At 35.7% G+C, this 12,756-nt stretch overlaps 1 pseudogene; it reads right to left on the bottom strand.

Annotated features, from left to right (window-relative positions):
- Positions 1 to 9,185: 9,185 nt before the first annotated feature.
- Positions 9,186 to 10,128, bottom strand: LOC110289843 (olfactory receptor 8K3-like; annotated as a pseudogene).
- Between the last annotated feature and the right edge of the window lie 2,628 nt (positions 10,129 to 12,756).

The raw sequence follows: 12,756 nt of genomic DNA, 5'->3' as shown, positions 1-12,756 counted from the left end.
AATGGCTAATTCAGCTTGTTTCTTCATACCATTTGCTTGGAAAATTGTTTTCCAACCTTTCACTCTGAGGTAGTGTCTGTCTTTTACCCTGAGATGGGTTTCCTGTAAGCAGCAAAATGTTGGGTCCTGTTTGTGTAACCAGTCTTTTAGTCTATGTCTTTTTATTGGGAAATTGAGTCCATTGATATTAAGAGATATTAAGCAAAAGTAATTGTTGCTTCCTATTATTTTTCTTGTTAGATTTGACATTCTGTTCTTGTGGCTGTCTTCTTTTTGGTTTATTGAAGGATTACTTCCTTGCTTTTTCTAGGATGTGGTTTCCGTACCTGTATTGTTTTTTTGTTTGTTTGTTTGTTTGTTTGTTTTTTCTGTTATTATCCTTTGAATGGGTGAATTCGTGGTAAAGTAATGTGTGAATTTGGTTTTGTCATGGAATATTTTGGTTTCTTTATTGATGGTAGTTGAAAGTTTGGCTGGGAATAGTAGTCTGGGCTGGCATTTGTGTTCTCTTAGTGTCTGTATAAAATCTGTCCAGGATCTTCTGGCTTTCATAGTCTCTGGTGAATAATTGGGTATAATTCTGATAGGCCTGCCTTTATATGTTACAGACCTTTTACCCTTACTGCTTTTAATATGCTATCTTTAATTAGTGCATTTGTTGTTCTGATTATTATGTGTCAGGAGGAATTTCTTTTCTGGTCCAGTCTATTTGGAGTTCTGTAGGCTTCTTGTATGTTTATGGGAATCTCTTTCTTTAGGTTTGAGAGGTTTTCTCTCATAATTGTGTTGAAGATATTTGCTGGCCCTTTAAGTTGAAAATCTTCATTCTCATCTACTCCTATTATCCGTAGATTTGGTCTTCTCATTGTGTCCTCCATTTCCTGGATGTTTTGAGTTAGGATCTTTTTGCATTTTTCATTTTCTTTGATTGGTCGGCTGATGTTCTCTATGGAATGTTCTGTTTCTGAGATTCTCTCTTCCATCTCTTGTATTCTGTTGCTGATGCTGGTATCTATGGTTAAAGATTTCTTTTCTAGGGTTTCTATCTCCAGTGTTGCCTCACTTTGGGTTTTCATTATTGTGTCTACTTCCCTTTTTAGGTCTAGTATGATTTTGTTCATTTCCATCACCTGTTTGGTTGTGTTTTCCTATTTTTCTACAAGCACTTCTATGCGTTTGATCGTGTTTTCCTGTTTTTCTTTAAGGACTTGTAACTCTTTAGCAGTGTTCTCCTGTATTTCTTTAAGTGAGTTATTAAAGTCCTTTATGTCCTCTACCATCATCATGAGATATGCTTTTAAATCTGGGTCTAGCTTTTTGGGTGTGTTGGGGTGCTAAGGACTGGCTGAGTTGGGAGTGCTGGTTTCTGATGATGGTGAGTGGTCTTGGTTTCTGTTAGTAAGATTCTGTTTGCCTTTTGCTATCTGGTAATCTCTGGAATTGGGTGTTATAGTTGTCTCTGGTCAGAGCTTGCTCCTCTCGTGATTCTGTTATCCTCTATCAGCAGACCTGGGAGACTAGATCTCTCCTGAGTTTCAGTGATTAGAGTACTCTCTGCCGGCAGGGTCTCCTCTTGCAGGGAAGGTGCACAGATATCTCCTGGCAGAAGTCTCGAAACAGGGCTTGTTCCAGAATCTGTGTAGCTTCTGTAGTCCACACTCTTACCTGCTCAGACTAGTCTCAGAGGGATCAGGGAACCAAGATGGCTCCCCCAGGTGCTGTGGCAAAGCCCTCCAGGGCATGGCGGATACCTCTCCTCTCCTCTAGCAGGGAAGGTGCCCAGATATCTGGAGCCCAAAATGGGGTCTGCCTCAGAAGCTCTGTGGCTTCTGCCTGTCACAGAAGCCGTTAGCTTCTGTAGTCCACACTCTCACCTGCCAAATTGTGAATCTTAAAAAGATCAGAACTGTCACATTTACATTAATGTGCAAAACCTCACATGCAAATCCACTTAAAAGTCCACTCAAGAATTAATAAATATAATATTATTGGATATTGAAAAATAGGGCTAATGATTTTGAACTGATTAATAACTTGGATAAACTTGCAGTGTACATTATGAATGACCTAAGACAGACACAGCTAAACAATTTTCATGAATCACATCAAGGTACAGAGACAAAAAATGGATATATCTTCCCAAAACAAAGCTACAAAACAACTCAGAGAGAAAATATTTACCTTGATCAAACCAGAACATGTGATAGTATTAGCTGCCCAGCACTTTGACCAGTCCAGCAGGTCCAGTTATTCGAGGGTCTCGAGGGGACCTTCTCCTAAGAACCAAATGGGGGGATAGAGAGAGGAGGACCAAGTACAAGAACATCACGGAAACATTCTGAGTGGCATCAAGGTCCCAATGTATTAGCAAGGCCCAAGGTTTAAATGCACAAGCAAAAGGGGAAGTACTTCTCAGCAGGAGAAATGGGGCAGCAGAAATGTACCTCAGCAGGAGGGATGGGGCAGCAGAAATTTTTCTTTTGGTGACTACACGGGAAAGCAGGAACTTGGTGGTATCAGGGTATATCTTGAGGTCAGAACATGCAGCGCTGACTTAGGGCTGGAACAATCTGTGGTTGTTCTCGGAGCAGTGCATCAGTGGCCCGCTTTTGACCCCCATTTTCTTCTCGGGGGGAGAGGCCCAATTCAGAGAGCAGGACAATAGTGTTGTCTTAATAGCTCCCAACAGCACTTTATTCTAAACATTTTGCAGTCACATTGAGAAGACTGCAAAACTATGGTTCAACATAAATGGCTTTTGAAAACATTTTACTAATTAAAATTAGTTAAGAAAATAAGGTCAAATTTTATAGAGAACCAATGGCTTAGCCTTAGCCTAGTTGTCTTGAGAGACAATCATCACACATGTTTCAGGTTAGAGTCCATGACTCTTGAGGTACAAGGTGACTTGTAGTTCCTCAAAGACCAATGTACTTCTCAGGTTATGGAGCATTCTGGCAGCTTTGTGTTTCTCTTCTTGTTTTCTTAATGGTGAATAAAGAGTAGATGCTTGACAGGACAAAGAAATATTAGTCATTAATCTTGTGTACCCTGTATAACAACTATAACTATATTGATACTGGCAATTGCCATTATATTCTATTTCTAAAAAAGGTATAAACGTGTGATTTCTTTTAATACAATTAAAATATACAGTCTCAGTCTTGCTGTGGGCCCTCCAACCCTGCCTGATTAATTCCTAGAGATAATATCAGATGACCTTGCCCCAAAAGTAAGCAAAGGTGTTTACAACCTCTACCATTAATTCATCACAGAAAAATAAACAGAACATAACAAAACAGGGTTGAAAAACTGATTTCTTGTTACAAAAGGAAGTGATCGATTGGAATTGGATGATTATCAAATTAAATATCTTTGCAGTTGAAGAATGTCTTTTGTTTTAGCATTTTGTCTTATTTTTCCTCATTGTTTGTCCTGATTTTTAGATATGTTGTTTTGTTTTGTTTTGAGGAGGGAGAGAAAGAGAGAGATGCCTTGGTTGAGAGGTGGCAAGAATCTAGGAGGGTCTGAGGGATAGAAAAAAAAAAACATGAACATTAATAGTAGGGTATAATCTCAGAAGCAACCCAACTCTTGTCAATATGATCTGAACAAAGACTCCAACAATTATCATGCCAAACTATGTGGAAAAAGTCATCAGATCTCAATCCTACACAAAGAGTTTTATGTACATAAATAGGGAAAAGAAGTTCATAGATTTGAAAAAAAAATGGGAGAATTTGAAAAAAAGAAAAGAAAAATTCTTGTAATCAACTTTTAATCTCAAAAATTAAAAAAAAAAACAAGTTTGACTAGTGGTGTTCGCATAATATTGCAAATGGAATAATGTTCGCTAGATTATTCATGGCATATAAACTTACCCAATTAAATTGTTTACCCTTCAGCTGTGTATTATTGTATAGTTTATTTGTGTAAAATTTTGAAGTATCCCTATTTTATTTTGAATGCTAAAAAATTGTTGGTTTTTCACAAAATAAATTTATACTTTGCTATCTGAATTAGCCTGTAGTTAGAAGTAAGCACTAAGTGGTGTCATTCAAAGATAGGTATTATTAATGTAAAATAATTTATATACTCATCAATAAAATCTAATGACTGGAATATATTTATAGAAAATTGTATTATTCAATTTCTTATCTCATACTACTAATTCACTGGTGGATATTTTTGATACTTTATAACATTTATTAATGTATCTAAATATTATTTTCTTCTTTGCTACAAATTTTAACATTTTTCATGTTTTATTTTTGTAATCATTTTAGTTGTCAGAAGCCATCTAGGATAAACTAAAGCAAGCGAGTGAGTTGTCTTGAGATGGCCAACTGTTTTGTATGGCTGTGATTGATGAGATCAGAGAATGTAAGGTGCTGTGAGAGATTATCATTCCTGTTATTATTACCTAGCCTAATAATTCCTGGGCATGAGCCTACCCTATTGAGCAAATTTCCTTTAAAGATGGAACATAAAGATGAACTTTCATTAATTAATGTTATTTAGATGAATTAATTACTTCATAGCATTCCTGATTTGATGATTTTAGTTGTTTTGTCAGAAAGATGTGATAAAGTTAGAATCAAGAATAGAGTGTGCCTCTTCCTCAAAGAATGGTAAGTAAAGGTTTTGTAATAAGGAATAAAATGAGCTTTTATAATTTATGCAACAAAAATAACAGGAACTAATAATCATCTGTTTTTATTATATCTCAACATCAATGTCAATTCCCCAATAAAAAGGCACAAGCTAACAGACTGGATATGTCAATAGGATCCAGCATTTTGCTGCATAAAAGAAACAAACATACCTTAGTGACCAAGACATATACTACCTCAGAGTAAAGGCCTGAAAAAAAAAAAGTTTTCAAAGTGAATGACCCAAGAACAAGCCAGAGTTCCATTGTAATATCCAATAAAGTAGACTTTCAACCAAAAAGTTACCAAATGAGATGCTAAAGGGCAGTTCATACTCATCAAAGGAAAAATCCATCAAGAGGAAGTCAATCCTGTACATCTATGCATCAAATACAAGGACACTCACATTCATAAAAGAAACATTACTAAAGCCCAAGGCACACATTGAAACTCACACAATAATAGAGGGAGACTTCAACACCCCACTCTCACCAATGAACATGTCATTGAAACAGAAATGTAACAGAAACACAGTAAAACTAACAGAAGTTATGAACTAAATGGGTTTAACAAATATCTATTGAACACTTGATAGTAAAACAAAAGAATATACCTTCTTTTTAGCACTTTGTGTTACCTTCTCCAAAACTGACTATATAATTGGACATAAAACAACCCTTGAGAGATATATGAAGTTGGAATAATCCCATGCATTCTATCAGACCACTAAGGATTTAGGCTAGATTTTAATAACAACAAAAACCACAGAAAGCTCACATAAATAAGAAAATTGAAGAACTCCCAGTTCAATGATGACTTCGTCAGGGAAGAAATAGAGGAAGAATTCAAAGACTTTATAGAATCCAATGAAAATGAGGACACATCAGACAGAAACTTATGTAACACAATGAAAGCAGTGTTAAGTGGAATATTCAGAGCACTAAGTGCCTTCATAAAGAAATTGAAGAGATACCAAACAAGAAACTTAACAACACAACTAAAAGCTCTAGAACAGATAGAACCAAACATACCCAAGAGGAGTAGAGGCGGGAAATAGTCAAACTCAGGTCTGAAATCAACCAGTTAGAAAGAAAGAGAACTACACATAATAAAAAACAAAACAAAACAAACAAAACACCTACGGCTGGTTATTTGAGAAATCAAAAGGTAAATGAACCCTTAGCTAAACTAACTCAAGGACTCAGAGACAATATCCAAATTAACAAAATTAAAAATGAAACTGTAGACTAAATAAGAGAATCTGAGGAAATACAAAAGAACAAAAAAAACAAAAAAAACAAAAAAACAAAACAACAACAACAAAAAAAAAAACATCAGAACCTACTGCAAAAGCCTAGACTCTAAAAAAAAAAAGTAAAATCTTGATTAAATGGATTATTTTCTAGATAGATACTATGTACCAAAGTTAAATCAAGATCAAGGAAGCTATCAAACAGTGCCATAACCTCTAAGAAAATATAAATAGTCATCAAATGCCTACAAATAAAAAACAAACTCCAGGGCTAGATTGTTTTAGTGTAGAATTCTACCAGACTTTCTAAAAAGAGCTAATACTAATACTCCTCAAACTATTCCATAAAATAGAAACAGAAGGAACACTACCTAATTCATTTATGAAGACACAGTTACTTGGATACCTAAAATCCCTAAAGTTCCAACAAAGAAAGGGAACTTCAAACCAAACTCACAAATATAGATGCAAAAATACTCAATGAAATTCTCACAAACTGAATCCAAGAGCACATCAGAACCATCATTCACCACAGTCAAGTAGGTTTCATCCCAGAGATATAGGCATGGGTTCAATACAGGAAAATCTATGAACATAATACAATATATATAAAAAAAACTCAATGAAAAAAACTCTCATCATCTCATGAAAAAGCATTTGACAAATACAATCCTCCTTCATGTTAAAGTTACTGGAGAGATCAGGGATTCATTGCACATACTTAGACATAATAAAAGCAACATATAGCAAAACAAAAGTCAAATCAACTTAGAGAGAAACTAGAAACAATCCCACTGAAATCCAGAACATGTCAAGGTTGTCCACTCTCTCTCTCTCTTTCTATTCAATATAGTAGTTGAAGTTCTAGCTAGAGGCATTAGAAAAGAAAAGGATATAAAATGGACACAGTTTGGAAAGGTAGATTTTTTTTTTTTTTTGGTTTAGTTTTTTGAGACAGGATTTCTCTGTATAGCCCTGGCTGTCCTGGAACTCACTTTGTAGACCAGGCTGGCCAGCATTTGGGAAGCAGAGGCAGGCAGATTTCTGAGTTCAAGGCCAGTCTGGTCTACAGAGTGAGATCCAGGACAGCCAGGGCTATATTGAGAAACTAAGTCTCGAAAAAAAAAAATATCAAATGGCCTAGAAGCACTTATAGAAAATTTCAGATTTCTTATTCAGCAGAGAAATGCAAATCAAAACTACCCTGAGATTGCATCTCATACCAATCAGAATGTCTAAGATAACTAACATGAATGACCTTACATTCTGGTGATGGTGTGGTGTACATGCATGGTATGTACTCACTGTTAAGTGGGTATTAGTCTAACGTTCAGAATACCTAGAATACAACCTAGAGACTATATGAAGTGTAGGAAGCAGAGATGCCCAAGTGAGGACTCTTCAATCTCACCTTGAAGGGGGAAGGAAATAATCATGGGAAGTAGAGGGAGGGAGGCACCTGGATGTGAGAGAAGGGATAAAGGTCGTGGAAAGGGAGAGCAGAATCAGATATGATGGGGAGGGGACAGAAGAGAAGCCTAGAGGGCCAAGAGAATGCACAGAAATAAGCAGCCTCTGTGAGTGCGAGGTAGGGGGACTCTTTAGAAAGTACCAGATACCCAGTTGTGAGAAACCCTCAGGACTCGTTGGGCGTGACCTTAGTCAAAATGCCCAATATCAGGGAAAGGGAACTCTACCTCCAGAAAATAGACAGGGCCTCAAGTGTAGGAACAGAGTTACTAACCCATAGTCAAAATTTCTGACCAAGAATTGTTCCTGCCTAAAAGAACTGTAAGAACAGAAATGGAAAATGACTGACATAGAGGCAAACCAGCTCAACTTGGGATCCATTTTATGGAGAGGATACCAAGACTTGACACTGTTACTGATGCTATGATGTACTTACTAACAGGAGCCTGGCATGGTTTTCTTCTGAGAGGCCCTACGAGCAGCTGACTGAGAAAGAAGATACTTATATCCAACCATTGTACTGAAGTTGGGGACCCTTATGATTGAGCTGGGGGAAGGATTAAAGAGGCAGAAAAGGAAGAGCAACCCCATAGGAAGACCAGCAGTGTCACCTAATGCAGACCCTAGGGAGCTCCCAGAGAGTAAACCACCAGCCAGAAGCATACTGTGGGCTGGTTCAAGGTCCCTGGCACACATGTAGCACAAGTCTGCCTGGTCTGGCCTCAGTGGGAGAAGATGTGCTTAATTCTGGAGAGATTTGAGGCCCCAGGGAAAGGGGAGGCCATATTGGGTAGGATCACCCTCTCAGAGGCTAGGGAAGAGGAATGGGATAAGGAGCTCTGGGAGGGAGCATTGAAGGGGGGGGGGCAACAACTGGAATATAATTTAAATTAAAAAAATAAAATTAAAATATTTAGATCAACAAATCTATGATAACTTTTTCTGTAAAATAATATTTTAAATGTGATTGTCATTTTTCTCCTTAGAGGTAAACAAATCTTCATATTATTGGAAAGATTTTAAATATTTTTTTGTTTTGTAAGTATTAATATTAAGAGTAATACAATAGGTATTGCATGAGTTGTATGGTTTTCAAGCTAGAGATGTGGTTCAGGAGCGGACAATTGTCTGCTGTGTATGCTCAAAGACCTGGCTCAATCTTTACCCCAAGAATATCAAGGTTTGATTTGTAACATGGGTTACAAATAGCATTATTTGCTAGTGATATTTTACTATAATGAAGAATTTCTTTGCCACAATGACATATTGTAGTTAAATTCAGTACCATTGAGCTGATGTTGTATTTATTTGATTTTGATGGTACATACAGAGTTCAATGTAAAGCAAAACTTAAAGCAATTAAACATCAGTGCTAATAGTATTTCATTTTAAAATCATCTTTTGCATCCTAGATGGGTCTCTAATAACTGTTTCACAGGCTTGTCTTATAATTGTGATCTTGCTGCCATCAGTTTATATGGTATTCTTTTCATATATCATATATATTTATATAAACTATATAAGTATAATTTCATGTTATATATATGATATATATATAAATATATCATTTATATATATCTATTATATATATATGTATATATATAGAGATATGTATGTATATATCTATATACAGCTATTTAATAATCAAGGTCAGTAGTAGTGAGGTGTCTGAGAAAGAAGTACATGGGTGTTTGCAGCCTGGAATCCACCATGGTAAGGATGATCATGCCCAAGTTGCCAATATCATATATATATCATCCTTTATATAAATATATATATGATATATGACAAGTTTTAATAGTATAAAAATTCTATGAGACAAGATTGTGCACTTTTTCCTTTGTTTTTTTTTAAGGACATCTTTTACAAATTTGTTCCTCAAGCTGTATATTAAGGGATTCAACATAGGGATAACCTGGGTGTAAAAGATGGAAGTCACTTTACCAGTGTCAATGGAGTGAGTGGATGTAGGTTGCAAATACATAAATATCAAAATCCCATAAAAGACGATGACAACTGTCAGGTGGGGCCCACATGTAGAGAAAGCCTTCCATTTGCCCTCAGCAGAGTTAATCCTTAGAATTGCCATAAGGATAAGTAGATAGGACCCAATTACTATAAGAAGAGACGAAAGAAAATTAAAAGCTGAGAAGATTAAAATTATCACCTCAATTTCATGTGTGTTTGAGCAGGCCAAAGTTAACAAAGGGATAGCATCACAGTAGAAATGACTGATGACATTGTAGCCACAGAAGGTTAAAATTAAAATCTTTATGTTAACTAGAAATGAGACAATTATACCATAGAGATAGGGAATGGGGACTAGTATCCAACATGCTTTTTGTGACATGATAACAGTGTAGAGGAGTGGTTTACAGATAGTCACATAACTGTCATAAGACATTGCAGAAAGAATAAAAAATTCACAAACAATTAACATACTAAAGAAAGATGATTGGAGAGCACAGGCATAATATGATATTGTATTTTGATCTACAAGAAAATTTCTCAACTTTTTTGTCCCACAGCTATTTAATAATCAAGGTCAGTAGTAGTGAGGTGTCTGAGAAAGAAGTACATGGGTGTTTGCAGCCTGGAATCCACCATGGTAAGGATGATTATGCCCAAGTTGCCAACCAGTGAGATCAGATAAATGATGAGGAACAGTCCAAACAATGGTACCTGAAACTCAGGGTGGTAAGTGATGCCCACCAGGATGAATTCAGTCACCATTGTGAGATTATATTTCTCCATTAGAGAAGATCAGAAAGCCTGTTCTGAATAAAGGCACCAGCATTATCAGTAGTTTTCAAATATATAGAGTTATCTTATTTTCCAAACTAATATAAATTATATATTTGTATAAAATATTTGAATATGAATCCATCTGCACAAAAATGGCATACATAAGGAATTTCATCAAGTCATTGACTGTAATAATTTTCTTTGCCAAGTAAAACAAACTGTCACATTTATCTCATGTTTATTGTAAAACTAAGATAGGGAATTATGCCCTTTGTCAAATACCTCAAATATGTATAGCCCAAAGTCTTAAAATTTTAATGCTGATAAACCTTGATTGGCAGGCTCATGTATGTAGTACTTTCAATGTGTTAGATGTGAAGGAAAAAATAAAACTTAATACTGTAGAAGTTTGAAATTTCACAGACTTGGATAAAAATTATTAATCTTTTCATTTTATTTCTCATATAAGTAAAACTATATTTTGACATTATAATTATATTTTGTTATGTTATATAACATTCATGCTGATTATAATACACACATCTACTGAGAGTTTTCAACAATTTAGACACTCTAGATACATTTGTAGATGTGTAAAATCCTAAAACTTATAGCTAAAACAGAGAGCATCATCATAACCATTAGTCAATGTATTTTAGGTGAATTAATGAAAATATTGTAGCACATCACACTTGGAGTTGTCCTTATTTGAAGAAAAAGTAAACTGTACAGCATATCTATGCAACCACCTTTCACCTTGACCTAGTGTACAAAAACATACATTTAAAAAATAATTCATCATGAATAGAATACCTTCTCAGCATACACAGAACTAAGAAGACTTTGTACTTTTTACTAAAAAGATGAACAGACACTAAATATGGGATTCTGAGGTCTACAACCACAGTCCACAAATATGATAATCACTAATTCAAAGTGTACAGTAACTTACCTGAAAAAAATTCCCTCATATGTGGATGTGAATACCCCATAGGATAGAGGCTTTTGTTTTTGGTTTGATCTTAAAAAATGCCTTTAATCCCAGCACTCGGGAGGCAGAGGCAGGCGGATTTCTGAGTTCGAGGCCAGCCTGGTCTACAAAGTGAGTGCCAGGACAGCCAGGGCTACACAGAGAAACCCTGTCTCGAAAAAACCAAAAAAAAAAAAAAAAATGAGCAAATGAGAAACTGGTCATGAAACACATGAGACCCACAACTAACCTACCGTCTACCTATACCACCCAATGGTAAAATTTAACATCTGTTATTTAGGATTATATCTCTGTATCCATTTTTAGTATAATAAAATAGAATACTAGTTTCCTTCATAATTTAATATTTCACTGATGGGTTATTTGTAGTATATTTCATTCATATATTTATTTAACAAAGATATATGTTATAGCTGAGAACTGATTTAGAAATACATGAAGAAATTTTTTTAAAAATTGAATAAAAACACCCATGGAAGGAGTTACAAAGTTTGGAGCTGAGACAAAACGATGGACCATCTAGAGACTGCCATGCCTGGGACTCCATCCCATAATCAGCCTCTAAAGGCTGACACCATTGCATACACTAGCAAGATTTTGCTGAAAGGACCCTGATATAGCTGTCTCTTGTGAGGCTATTCTTGGGCCTAGCAAACACAGAAGTGGATGCTCACAGTCAGCTATTGGATGGATCACAGGGCTCCCAATGGAGGAGCTAGAGAAAGTACCCAAGGAGCTAAAGGGATCTGCAACCTTATAAGTGGAACAACAATATGAACTAACCAGTACCCCCGGAGCTCGTGTCGCTAGCTGCATATGTAGCAGAAGATGGCCTAGTTGTCCATCATTGGAAAGAGAGGCCCATTGGTCTTGCAAACTTTATATGCCTCAGTACAGGGGAACACCAGGGCAAGAAGTGGGAGTGGGTGGGTAGGGAAGCGGGGGGTGGTATGGGGGACTTTTGGGATAGCATTGGAAATGTAAATGAAGAAAATACTTAATAACAAACAAACAAATAAATAAATTGGTTATATGATGGCTTGTCAAAATTCCTCTTTGGTAAACAACATTTTTGAAAGAGAATACATGTTTTAAAAAGTCAACAATAAATGTCACTGCTTCCTATTGTTTGATTGATTGTGGTACACAAACACCATAGTGAAAAAGCAAATGTTGTAAGTGGCATTTGAAATGATTCATTAGTATAGTAGAAAATCCTCCTGTTAGCATAAGGTCATCTTCCCAATAAGATATAGGACACAGTGCAAATAACTCTATTCCTGGGAGAAACATCACTATAAAAATTACAAGAAAATTACAGATATAAATATTGAAAAATGCATGTCTCACATTTTCTTAATAGGAAAACAATAAATAAATCATACACAGGAAACAAGAAATGTAGCCACATTAGCCTCTGAACACAGTACAATGAAGTCAGTTTGAACATCCTGTTTAAAGGTGATTTCTTTTTATGCCTACTTTTTATGGCATAAAGCAATGTAGTGTGGCTTATAATGTGTTGTCGAATACTTTCCTTGTGCATCTGGTGATCTTTCATGAAAATATACTCTTCACATGTGAAATATGAAATAATCAGATTATTAAAATATATAAATTGCTCTAGAAATTCTGGAAGCTACTTA

Source organism: Mus caroli, unplaced genomic scaffold, assembly GCF_978045245.1.
Source record: "Mus caroli unplaced genomic scaffold, Mus_caroli_1 scaffold_2, whole genome shotgun sequence".
NCBI lineage: Eukaryota > Metazoa > Chordata > Mammalia > Rodentia > Muridae > Mus > Mus caroli.
Note: the sequence above shows the minus strand (reverse complement) of the source record. Positions and strands in the feature narration are given on the sequence as shown.